At 41.8% G+C, this 8106-nt stretch overlaps 1 non-coding gene and 1 pseudogene across 1 annotated transcript; one reads left to right on the top strand and one right to left on the bottom strand.

The window, feature by feature from the left end:
• Nucleotides 1-1025: 1025 nt before the first annotated feature.
• LOC138989221 (myb/SANT-like DNA-binding domain-containing protein 7) lies at nt 1026-4019 on the top strand (annotated as a pseudogene).
• Nucleotides 4020-7466: 3447 nt separating this feature from the next.
• Nucleotides 7467-7538, bottom strand: TRNAC-ACA (transfer RNA cysteine (anticodon ACA)). Its single transcript has one exon. It is a non-coding gene; the product is annotated as a tRNA-Cys (tRNA).
• Nucleotides 7539-8106: the final 568 nt, after the last annotated feature.

The raw sequence follows: 8106 nt of genomic DNA, 5'->3' as shown, positions 1-8106 counted from the left end.
AGGCAGTAGTTGTCTATTTGGAGATAGAGATTTTTTTAAGGAAATTAACATATTCAAAAAATCAAATGAGGATCTGAGATAAAATATTAATATATTTACATATTTAGAAGTAAATGAAAGATTTTGAATGCTACTAAATTTTGTTTCAAGTTACTTAGTTCCCCAGCTAAGTAAAAACATTTGTTTTCTTTGTTGAAGCATCCTAAGACTAATAAAAATCCATTTTAATTAGCAAGAATACATTGCATTTTCAGCTACAGACACAAATGCATTCCCACAGTTTGAGACTGTATAAGACTGTTATATTCTTATTTATAATTTGCATATTTATAGTAATACAAAACTGCTTTCCTGAGTGCTGCCGGCTTCTCTGCCGCCTCACGGCTGCCACTGGGATTCACCTGAGCTGCACATCAGCTTGTGTGGCCATCCATAAGGATGGTTGGGCTGGCGTGGTTGCAAATGACGCAGGTGACAGAGTTACTCCAGCTGTTGTTGCTTACTCAAAAAATGAAGATGTTGTTGGATTGGCAGCAAAACAAAGTAGAATAAGAAATATTTCAAACTCAGTAATGAAAATCAAGCAGATCCTTGGCAGAAGACACACAGTGGTTCCAGGTCTCAGCCTTGGAAGCATCCTACTTTTTGTGAAGAAGCTGGTCCCCTTGTTACCAAGCCAGTAAGGCCCTTTGTAGCCCTTGGTCCGGTCCCCATCCTAAGTGACCTCCCACAGTTGGGCTTCTCTCAGCCCTGGCATCCTGCCTCTTTGCAACCTACTTACAGGTAGCTCCGCCTAACTTAATGCCACAATTATCCTTACGCTGCTCCTGTAACTTGCATTCCTCTGTGGCCTTCCAGCCAGAAATGCAGTCCTCGGACCTGGCTTCTCAGCAATTAGCTCTAGAGAGGGAAGAAGCGGCTGGCTCTTGGAGATAGACTGGAGCACCCAGAAATTCCTCACACCTTCAGGTCAGCACTCTCCTGCCCGGGAGCCTCCTCCAGCTAGCCTTTCTTCCCAGTCTGCCATGGCAACTTCCAATAGACGTGCAGGCTTCCGGTGGTACAGACAGGAGATACGCAGGCTTCTCTCCCCACTAGGCAAGGCAGAGTACATTCAGTGCCTGCAGACCATGAATCACAACGCAGATGTCTATCAGGCCGTGTCCAAGCGGATGTAGCAGGAAGACTTCTGCCGCACCATGCTTCAGTGCAGCTCCAGATTCAAAGGCAGTTCAGTTCAGTCGCTCAGTCTTGTTCGACTCTTGGTGACCCCATTAACTGCAACACGCCAGGCTTCCCTGTCCATCACCAACTCCTGGAGTTTACTCAAACTCATGTCCATTGAGTTGGTGATGCCATCCAACCATCTCATCCTCTATTGTCTTCTTCTCCTTCTGCCTTGAATCTTCCCAGCATTGGGGTCTTTTCAAATGAGTCAATTCTTCGCATCAGATGGCCAAAGTACTGGAGTTTCAGCTTCAGCATGAGTCCTTCCAGTGAATATTCAGGACTGATGTCCTTTACGATGGACTGGTTGGATCTCCTTGTAGTCCAAGGGACTCTCAAGAATCTTCTCCAACACCACAGTTCAAAAGCATCAATTCTTTGGTGCTCAGCTTTCTTTATAGTCCAACTCTCATATCCATACCTGACTACTGGGAAAACCATAGCTTTGACTAGATGGACTTTTGTTGGCAAAATAATATCTCTGCTTTTTAATATGCTGTCTACGTTGGTCAAATATTTTCTTCGAAGGAGCAACAGTCTTTTAATTTCATGGCTGCAGTCACCATCTGCAGTGATTTTGGAGCCCCCCAAAATAAAATCTGTCACTGTTTCCATTATTTCCCCATCTATTTGACATAAAGTGATGGGACCAGATGCTGTGTTCTTAGTTTTCTGAATGTTGAGGTTTTTTTTTTTTTTTTTTTGCCTTTTTTTTTTTTCTTCCAATTTTATTTTATTTTTAAACTTTACATAATTGTATTAGTTTTGCCAAATATCAAAATGAATCCGCCACAGGTATACAGTTTTAAGCCAACTTTTTCTCGCTCCTCTTTCACTTTCATCAAGAGACTTTTTAGTTCTTTGCTTTCTGCCATAAGGGTGAAGTCATCTGCATTTCTGAGATTATTGATATTTCTCCCAGCAATCTTGATTCCAGCTTGTGCTTCTTCTAGCCCAGCATTTCTCATGATGTACTCTGCATATAAGTTAAATAAGCAGGATGACAATATACAGCCTTGACATACTCCTTTCCCTATTTGGAACCAGTCTGTTGTTCCATGTCCAGTTTTAATTGTTGCTTGACCTGCATACAGATTTCTCAAGAGGTAAGTCAGGTGGTCTGGTATTCCCATCTCTTGAAGAATTTTCCAGTTTGTTGTGATCTACACAGTCAAAGGCTCTGGCATAGTCAATAAAGTGGAAATAGATGTTTTTTCTGGAATTCTCTTGCTTTTTCAATGATCCAGTGGATGTTGTAAATCTGATCCCTGGTTCCTTTGCCTTTCCTAAATCCACCTTTAACATCTAGAAGTTCACGGTTCATGTACTGTTGTAGCTTGTAATGGAGAATTTGAGCTTTACTAGCGTGTGAGATGAGTGCAATTGTGCAATAGTTTGAGCATTTTTTTGGCATTGCCATTCTTTGGGATTGGAATGAAAACTGACCTTTTCCAGTCCTGTGGCCACTGCTGAGTTTTCCAAATTTGCTGGCATATTGAATGCAGCACTTTCACAGCATCTACTATTAGGATTTGAAATATCCCAACTGGAATTCCATCATCTCCACTAGCTTTGTTCATAGTGATGCTTCCTAAGGCCCACTTGTCTTTGTATTCCAGGATGTCTGGCTCTAGTCCAGTGATCACACCATCATGGTTATCTGGGTCATGATGATCTTTTTTTTCATAGTTCTTCTGAGTATTCTTGCCACCTCTTCTTAATATCTTCTGCTTCTATTAGGTCCATACCATTTCTGTCCTTTATTGTGCCCATTTTTCCATGAAATATTCTCTTGGTATCACTAATTTTCTTGAAGAGATCTCTAGTCTTTCCCATTCTATTGTTTTCCTCTATTTCTTTGCATTGATCACTGAGGAAGGCTTTCTTATCTCTCCTTGCTATTCAAAGTCTTGAAGAACTTATATTTAAAGACCTATGTGGCCCACACCACAAGTATGGGTAATTCACCACACTGTCCCTTTTATGATATGTTGAATCAGCTTATCTGAAATCAGATAGTGACTGATACAGACAAGTTAATGGAGGATGCTGCTTGGGCCAAGAACAGTGACCTGAATTTAGCATCCCCTGACACCATGGGGGAGGAGGGGACTAGCATTCTGGGAGCAAAAAGGACTCAGGGAGCAGAGCATCAGCCTATTTTGAAAACAGTGAAGCAATCAGATGAGGATTGGCAGCTGAGGGTCAGTGACCAGATGCCAGAAACCAGTGACCTAGAGGACTCCTGGGATAACTCCTTGGGTGCAGGGTGCTCTCAAGGGACCCCCAGCTACAGCAACTCCCACAACCTTTACAATGGTGCAGTTGCTCCCTGTCAGAGCAGCCCCGTGACCAGACTAGCTCTGTCTGGTAAGCCCAGCTCCTGCTCCAGCTCTAGCCAAAACACTCATCAGGTAGCCTCAGCACAGCAGCTTCCAGCCTCCTCCTCCAGGGCTCCTTTTATTTCTGGTGGGAATAGGCCTTTGACCAGTGAGCCCCCTCCCAAGTGGCCCCAGTGAAGAAGGTGGTCAGTGGCCAGGACTATTGCAGCTGAGCTGACAGAAAACAGGAGGTTGACACGAGAATTTTCAAAGCAGGAACAAGAAAAATTGGACCAGCTGATTGCCATTGGCGAGGAGGCCAGCAGTCAGCAGGACATTGCCAGTGAGCTCCGCAGGGGTGCAGTGGTCATGGTCAGACGCTTGGCCACAGCAGTGGAAGAGGCAACTGGGGCTTTCCAGCTGGGACTTGAAAAGTTGCTTCAGAGGTCAATTTCAAACACCAGAAGTTAGGAGCTGATCATGCAAGGGTGTATTTCCTACACTGGCAGAGCCTGGGTCCAACCAACGCCTCCTGATACCCTGGCTCCTTTTCTGTGTCCTCAGACAAAACAGAGTAAATGGACAGTTAATGTGTGGAGTGGTAGGAACATGTGTGCTAGTGGCTGCTCCCAGGCATCTCTACTAGTTGAAAGACCTTTTAGAAATACAAGGGGTGGCCCAGTAGAAGAAGGATGCAGCCAAGTGCACAGAGCTAGCTAGCCCTGGCTTTATGACTGATAGGAGACACTTTAGTTTACCTCTCTACATCAGCTTTCTCAGCTGCTAAACCTACTTACCTCACAGGTTGTTGTGAGGATCAGATGGCTGAAATAGATATGAAAGGGTTTAAAAGCACTATATGCATGTAAGTTATTAAAGCATATGACCTTGGCTGAGAGAAGGCTGGTGTGAGGCACAGTAGTTGACAAGATACAGAATAAGGGTTTTACACCGTGACCTCATTGCTTAAATTTCTACTAGTTTAACTGGACTACTTCCTGGAATTTACAATCTTCATTTCTTAAAATCTCTCTGTAGTTCATTAGGTTATTGTAGACACAACATGTATTGGTCCCTTTTTATGTTTGCTGTATCTGTGACATACCTACTAGCAACCACTTAATAGTCAAACCATCTTTCCCTCCATTTTATTTGTCCTTAGTCACTTATCTCTATGGATATAATTCAGAACTGATAGGAAGCCACAATCGTGTGTTTTGGTTCATGTTGATAATCTTTGATATCATGAGAAATTGGCTGTCTTATAAAATACTACCTATAAGTAAATTCTTTGCATTCCATGTTTAGGGGTTTTTTTATGTTCATAATTATATAACCTTAGGTTTGGTTTGTCATTTGGACATCATGGAAACAATTTGGATTATATCAGCTTTCCAAATACTTTTAGCTAAAAAAACAAACAAACAAACAAAATCCTTTCCTCCTAGTGAATATCACCACATCCATGTAACGAGATTGATCAAATGGGATTTCCACCAACCATCCTGGAAATAGTGAAAAATCATATTCCTTTACATTAAAAAGCAGTAAGTGCTAGGGAAAAGGTGTCGCAGATATTGGGGATTTTTAAAAGATTCTCAACCCAATGATAGGTTCGATTTTCTTGGAGAAAGGGAAGACCACTGAGATTAAATTAGGATCATTTAAAAAACACTGCCATCTTCTGACTATCCAGGTAGGTCTTTGTATAGAGATGTACAGAACACTTTTGCCCAGAAATCCATGGAAGGAGGTGGAGGAGGATCCATCATGCAAAACTCTGGATCCTACTCCTGTCAGGCCAATTAGTTTGGAAGCCTGTCTCCAACTCTCTATTAAGGATGAAAAAAAATCTCTAATATTAAGCTATATATATTAGAAAAAAATTATCATTGTGGATAATGTATAATAATGAGAAAGAATTTCACTATGCCCAGATTGAAATCATTTAACAAACATTTATATATTTACCCAATTATATATTGGGTACACTATATCTTTTTTTTAATTTATTTATTTTAATTAGAGGCTAATCACTTTACAATATTGTATTGGTTTTGCCATACATCAACATGAATCCACCACGGGTGTACACATGTTCCCAATCCTGAACCCCCTTCCCACTTCCCTCCCTATCCCATCCCTCTGGGTCATCCCAGTGCACCAGCCCCAAGAATCCTTTATCCTGCATGGAACCTGGACTGGCAATTCGTTTCTTATATGATATTATACATGTTTCAGTGCCATTCTCCCAAATCATCCCCCCTTCCCTCTCCCAAGAGTCCAAAAGACTGTTCTATACATCTGTGTCTCTTTTGCTGTCTCATATACAGGGTTATTGTTACCATCTTTCTAAATTCCATATATATGCATTAGTATACTGTATTGGTGTTTTTCTTTCTGGCTTACTTCACTCTGTATAATAGGCTCCAGTTTTATCCACCTCATTAGAACTGATTCAAATGTATTCTTTTTAATGGCTGAGTAAGACTCCATTGTGTATATGTACCACAGCTTTCTTATCCATTCATCTGCTGTTGGACATCTAGGTTGCTTCCATGTCCTGGCTATTATAAACAGTGCTGCGATGAACATTGGGGTACATGAGTCTCTTTCAATTCTGGTTTCCTCAGTATGTATGCTCAGCAGTGGGATTGCTGGGTCATATGGCAGTTCTATTTCCAGAATTTTAAGGACTCTCCACACTGTTCTCCATAGTGGCTGTACTAGTTTGCATTCCCACCAACAGTGTAAGAGAGTTCCCTTTTCTCCACACCCTTTCCAGCATTTATTGCTTATAGACTTTTGGATCGCAGCCATTCTGACTGGCATGAAATGGTACCTCATTGTGTTTTTGATTTGCATTTCTCTGATAATGAGTGATGTTGAGCATCTTTTCATGTGTTTGTTAGCCATCTGTATGTCTTCTTTGGAGAAATGTCTATTTAGTTCTTTGGCCCATTTTTTGATTGGGTTATTTATTTTTCTGGAATTGAGCTGTAGGAGTTGCTTGTATATTTTTGAGATTAGTTGTTTGTCAGTTGCTTCATTTGCTGTTATTTTCTCCCATTCTGAAGGCTGTCTTTTCACCTTGCTTATAGTCCATTCTGAAGGAGATCAGCCCTGGAATTTCTTTGGAAGGAATGATACTAAAGCTGAAACTCCAGTACTTTGGCCACCTCATGTGAAGACTTGACTTATTGGAAGGGAGGGATTGGGGGCAGGAGGAGAAGGGGATGACAGAGGATGAGATGGCTGGATAGCATCACTGACTCGATGGACGTGAGTCTCAGTGAACTCTGGGAGTTGGTGATGGACAGGGAGGCCTGGCGTGCTGTGATTCATGGGGTCGCAGAGTCGGACACGACTGAGCAACTGATCTGATCTGATCTGATAGTTTCTTTTGTTGTGCAGAAGCTTTTAATTTTAATTAAACCCCATTTGTTTATTTTTGCTTTTATTTCCAATATTCTGGGAGGTAAGTCATAGAGGATCCTGCTGTGATTTATGTCGGAGAGTGTTTTGCCTATGTTCTCCTCTAAGAGTTTTATAGTTTCTGGTCTCATGTTTAGATCTTTAATCCATTTTGAGTTTATTTTTGTGTATGGGTACACTATATCTTGCATGTAGTATATTTGGAGTGGAAATGCAACATGAATGGAGCAGACTTGACTCTGTTCCCATACAGACTTTTATTCCACTAGGGAGAGGCACACAGTAAATGATAAAAAGAAAGCACCAAAAATGCAAATTCTAGTGTTTCCTATATAAATAGTGGAAAGAAAGTGAAAGTGAAGTCACTCAGTTGTGTCCGACTCTTTGTGACCCCATAGACTGTAACCTACCAGGCTCCTCCGTCCATGGGATTTTCCAGGCAAGAGTACTGGAGTGGGTTGCCGTTTCCTTCTCCAGAGGATCTTCCCTAACCAGGGATCGAACCCAGGTCTCCTGCATTGTAGGCAGACGCTTTACCATCTGAGCCACCAGGGATGATCGGCTAATTTCCTAGTTTACATAGAATCGTCAGAGAATTCTTTTATGAACAGGGTGACTCATAATTTTGACCAATAATTTATCATTCCAATCACATCACATTTCAAAGTGACAGGTTTCACATCAGTAATTATACCAGGACTACAGACATAAATCAGGTTTTTTTGTAGGTAGATCAGAATGTCTCCCTATCTTTGAGCCTCATTTCATTTAAGTGTAGATCAGAATGAAGAAAAGAAGTCAAGAATGTGGAAAAGCAGGGACAAGAATATCCAAAGTGGTGGAGCAGCACAAGAAGTAGGGAGGCCGTTTTTCCTGTGTTGTGTTAGTTGTTCAGTCATGTCCACCTCTTTGCAGCCCTGAGGACTGTAGCTTGCCAGGCTCCACTGGCAATGGAATTGCCCAGTCAAGAACACTGGAGTGGGTTGCTATTTCCTTCTCCAGGGGATCTTCCTGACCCAAGGATTGAATCCAGGTCTCCTGCATTGGCAGGCAGATTCTTTACTGTCTGAGCCACCAGGGAAGCCTGGAACTTTCCCTGTTCAGTGCATAATGACTTAGAGCA

This window comes from Bos mutus, chromosome 9, assembly GCF_027580195.1.
Source record: "Bos mutus isolate GX-2022 chromosome 9, NWIPB_WYAK_1.1, whole genome shotgun sequence".
Taxonomy (NCBI): domain Eukaryota; kingdom Metazoa; phylum Chordata; class Mammalia; order Artiodactyla; family Bovidae; genus Bos; species Bos mutus.
The sequence above is the reverse complement of the archived record's forward strand: the minus strand, read 5'-3'. Positions and strand labels throughout refer to the sequence as shown.